Here is a 5000-nt window from a genome sequence, read left to right on the forward strand (position 1 = left end):
TCGTACGTGGGAGAAGGTGCGGCGTGTCGCGGGCGACGGCCTGCTGCCGAGGCTCCGGAGGCTCCGGGGGCGGCGCTCTGAAAATATCCGGAAGATCGGCCGACTTGGAAAAAAATTTGAGAACCGGGGCTGAGGAGGGGGAAAATCTGGCCAGGGAGGCCGACCCGAAGTGCCTCTAAGTCGGATAGGGATTGGGCGAAACTCCCTTGGAAGTGGCACTCTGAAAAAAATTCCAAGTTTGGCTGACTTAGAAAAAATTCGAGAACCAGGATGAGGAGGGGGAAAATGTGGCCAGTCAGGCCGACCCGAAGTGCCTCTTAGGCGGATAGGGGTTGGGCGAAACTCCCTTGAAAGTGGCACTCTGAAAAAATTTCCAAGTTTGGCTGACTTAGAAAAAATTCGAGAACCAGGATGAGGAGGGGGAAAATGTGGCCAGTCAGGCCGACCCGAAGTGCCTCTTAGGCGGATAGGGGTTGGGCGAAACTCCCTTGAAAGTGGCACTCTGAAAAAATTTCCAAGTTTGGCTGACTTAGAAAAAATTCGAGAACCAGGATGAGGAGGGGGAAAATGTGGCCAGTCAGGCCGACCCGAAGTGCCTCTTAGGCGGATAGGGGTTGGGCGAAACTCCCTTGAAAGTGGCACTCTGAAAAAATTTCCAAGTTTGGCTGACTTAGAAAAAATTCGAGAACCAGGATGAGGAGGGGGAAAATGTGGCCAGTCAGGCCGACCCGAAGTGCCTCTTAGGCGGATAGGGGTTGGGCGAAACTCCCTTGAAAGTGGCACTCTGAAAAAATTTCCAAGTTTGGCTGACTTAGAAAAAATTCGAGAACCAGGATGAGGAGGGGGAAAATGTGGCCAGTCAGGCCGACCCGAAGTGCCTCTTAGGCGGATAGGGGTTGGGCGAAACTCCCTTGAAAGTGGCACTCTGAAAAAATTTCCAAGTTTGGCTGACTTAGAAAAAATTCGAGAACCAGGATGAGGAGGGGGAAAATGTGGCCAGTCAGGCCGACCCGAAGTGCCTCTTAGGCGGATAGGGGTTGGGCGAAACTCCCTTGAAAGTGGCACTCTGAAAAAATTTCCAAGTTTGGCTGACTTAGAAAAAATTCGAGAACCAGGATGAGGAGGGGGAAAATGTGGCCAGTCAGGCCGACCCGAAGTGCCTCTTAGGCGGATAGGGGTTGGGCGAAACTCCCTTGAAAGTGGCACTCTGAAAATATTTCCAAGTTGGGCTGACTTAGAAAAAATTCGAGAACCAGGCTGAGGAGGGGACCATCTGGCAAGGGAGTCCGACCTAAAGTGCATCTAAAGCGGATATGGGTTGGTCGAGCCTCCCTTGATTTGCCCTGGAGCTCCCACGTCTTAAAAAGGTCTCTCCTATAATTGTACACCAACCATTTTGAGGTTTGGGTGCAAACCTCTCGAATGGGGGGACTCGGTCCCCTATCTACAGCGCCCCTAATGACGACAGGTGGTACTGCGCCCCTGGTAGCCCGGCCATTGAAAATGAATGGGCCCATTCATTTCAATGGGGAATTTCGACCCCTGGTTGCCCGCCATTCATTTCAATGGGGAATTTCGACCCCTGGTCGCCCGCCATTCATTTCAATGGGGACTTTCGACCCCTGGTTGCCCGCCATTCATTTCAATGGGGGATTTCGACCCCTGGTCGCCCGCCATTCATTTCAATGGGGGATTTCGACCCCTGGTAGCCCGCCATTCATTTCAATGGGGGACTTCGACCCCTGGTAGCCCGCCATTCATTTCAATGGGGGACTTGGACCCCTGGTAGCCCGCCATTCATTTCAATGGGGGATTTCGACCCCTGGTCGCCCGCCATTCATTTCAATGGGGGATTTCGACCCCTGGTAGCCCGCCATTCATTTCAATGGGGGACTTCGACCCCTGGTTGCCCGCCATTCATTTCAATGGGGGATTTCGACCCCTGGTCGCCCGCCATTCATTTCAATGGGGGATTTCGACCCCTGGTCGCCCGCCATTCATTTCAATGGGGGATTTCGACCCCTGGTAGCCCGCCATTCATTTCAATGGGGGACTTCGACCCCTGGTAGCCCGCCATTCATTTCAATGGGGGACTTGGACCCCTGGTAGCCCGCCATTCATTTCAATGGGGGATTTCGACCCCTGGTCGCCCGCCATTCATTTCAATGGGGGATTTCGACCCCTGGTAGCCCGCCATTCATTTCAATGGGGGACTTCGACCCCTGGTTGCCCGCCATTCATTTCAATGGGGGATTTCGACCCCTGGTCGCCCGCCATTCATTTCAATGGGGGATTTCGACCCCTGGTCGCCCGCCATTCATTTCAATGGGGGATTTCGACCCCTGGTAGCCCGCCATTCATTTCAATGGGGGACTTCGACCCCTGGTAGCCCGCCATTCATTTCAATGGGGGACTTGGACCCCTGGTAGCCCGCCATTCATTTCAATGGGGGACTTCGACCCCTGGTTGCCCGCCATTCATTTCAATGGGGGACTTCGACCCCTGGTTGCCCGCCATTCATTTCAATGGGGGATTTCGACCCCTGGTCGCCCGCCATTCATTTCAATGGGGGATTTCGACCCCTGGTAGCCCGCCATTCATTTCAATGGGGGACTTCGACCCCTGGTTGCCCGCCATTCATTTCAATGGGGGACTTCGACCCCTGGTTGCCCGCCATTCATTTCAATGGGGGATTTCGACCCCTGGTCGCCCGCCATTCATTTCAATGGGGGATTTCGACCCCTGGTAACCCGCCATTCATTTCAATGGGGGACTTCGACCCCTGGTTGCCCGCCATTCATTTCAATGGGGGACTTCGACCCCTGGTTGCCCGCCATTCATTTCAATGGGGGATTTCGACCCCTGGTTGCCCGGCATTCGTTCCTATGTGGCGGGGGATTTCAACCCCAGGTCGCCCTCGTGTGGTTCTTTTTGGCGCAGCTGACGGGCTCCGCTGCTCGTGGAGGTTTGCTAGTGGAGGATAACCCCCTGCCTGGGCAACTCGAACGCCCGGCATTCGTTCCTATGTGGCGGGGGATTTCAACCCCAGGTCGCCCTCGTGTGGTTCTTTTTGGCGCAGCTGACGGGCTCCGCTGCTCGTGGAGGTTTGCTAGTGGAGGATAACCCCCTGCCTGGGCAACTCGAACGCCCGGCATTCGTTCCTATGTGGCGGGGGATTTCAACCCCAGGTCGCCCTCGTGGGGTTCTTTTTGGCGCAGCTGACGGGCTCCGCTGCTCGTGGAGGTTTGCTAGTGGAGGATAACCCCCTGCCTGGGCAACTCGAACGCCCGGCATTCGTTCCTATGTGGCGGGGGATTTCAACCCCAGGCCGCCCTCGTGTGGTTCTTTTTGGCGCAGCTGACGGGCTCCGCTGCTCATGGAGGTTTGCTAGTGGAGGATAACCCCCTGCCTGGGCAACTCGAACGCCCGGCATTCGTTCCTATGTGGCGGGGGATTTCAACCCCAGGCCGCCCTCGTGTGGTTCTTTTTGGCGCAGCTGACGGGCTCCGCTGCTCATGGAGGTTTGCTAGTGGAGGATAACCCCCTGCCTGGGCAACTCGAACGCCCGGCATTCGTTCCTATGTGGCGGGGGATTTCAACCCCAGGCCGCCCTCGTGTGGTTCTTTTTGGCGCAGCTGACGGGCTCCGCTGCTCATGGAGGTTTGCTAGTGGAGGATAACCCCCTGCCTGGGCAACTCGAACGCCCGGCTCCCCCGCGGTCCGCTGGAGCTCCTCCAACGGCCAGCAACAAGCCCCGAAGACGGGCGCGCTCCCCGCGGTCCGCTGGAGCTCCTCCAACGGCCAGCAACAAGCCCCGAAGACGGGCGCGCTCCCCCCGGTCCGCTGGAGCTCCGCCAACGGCCAGCAACAAGCCCCGAAGACGGGCGCGCTCCCCCCGGTCCGCTGGAGCTCCTCCAACGGCCAGCAACAAGCCCCGAAGACGGGCGCGCTCCCCGCGGTCCGCTGGAGCTCCGCCAACGGCCAGCAACAAGCCCCGAAGACGGGCGCGCTCCCCGCGGTCCGCTGGAGCTCCTCCAACGGCCAGCAACAAGCCCCGAAGACGGGCGCGCTCCCCCCGGTCCGCTGGAGCTCCTCCAACGTCCAGCAACAAGCCCCGAAGACGGGCGCGCTCCCCGCGGTCCGCTGGAGCTCCTCCAACGGCCAGCAACAAGCCCCGAAGACGGGCGCGCTCCCCCCGGTCCGCTGGAGCTCCGCCAACGGCCAGCAACAAGCCCCGAAGACGGGCGCGCTCCCCGCGGTCCGCTGGAGCTCCTCCAACGGCCAGCAACAAGCCCCGAAGACGGGCGCGCTCCCCCCGGTCCGCTGGAGCTCCGCCAACGGCCAGCAACAAGCCCCGAAGACGGGCGCGCTCCCCCCGGTCCGCTGGAGCTCCTCCAACGGCCAGCAACAAGCCCCGAAGACGGGCGCGCTCCCCCCGGTCCGCTGGAGCTCCTCCAACGGCCAGCAACAAGCCCCGAAGACGGGCGCGCTCCCCGCGGTCCGCTGGAGCTCCTCCAACGGCCAGCAACAAGCCCCGAAGACGGGCGCGCTCCCCGCGGTCCGCTGGAGCTCCGCCAACGGCCAGCAACAAGCCCCGAAGACGGGCGCGCTCCCCGCGGTCCGCTGGAGCTCCTCCAACGGCCAGCAACAAGCCCCGAAGACGGACGCGCTCCCCCCGGTCCGCTGGAGCTCCGCCAACGGCCAGCAACAAGCCCCGAAGACGGGCGCGCTCCCCGCGGTCCGCTGGAGCTCCTCCAACGGCCAGCAACAAGCCCCGAAGACGGGCGCGCTCCCCGCGGTCCGCTGGAGCTCCTCCAACGGCCAGCAACAAGCCCCGAAGACGGGCGCGCTCCCCGCGGTCCGCTGGAGCTCCTCCAACGGCCAGCAACAAGCCCCGAAGACGGGCGCGCTCCCCCCGGTCCGCTGGAGCTCCTCCAACGGCCAGCAACAAGCCCCGAAGACGGGCGCGCTCCCCGCGGTCCGCTGGAGCTCCTCCAACG

Source organism: Leptonotus elevatus, unplaced genomic scaffold (assembly GCF_054856555.1).
Source record: "Leptonotus elevatus isolate MCC_2025b unplaced genomic scaffold, RoL_Lele_1.0 HiC_scaffold_73, whole genome shotgun sequence".
NCBI lineage: Eukaryota > Metazoa > Chordata > Actinopteri > Syngnathiformes > Syngnathidae > Leptonotus > Leptonotus elevatus.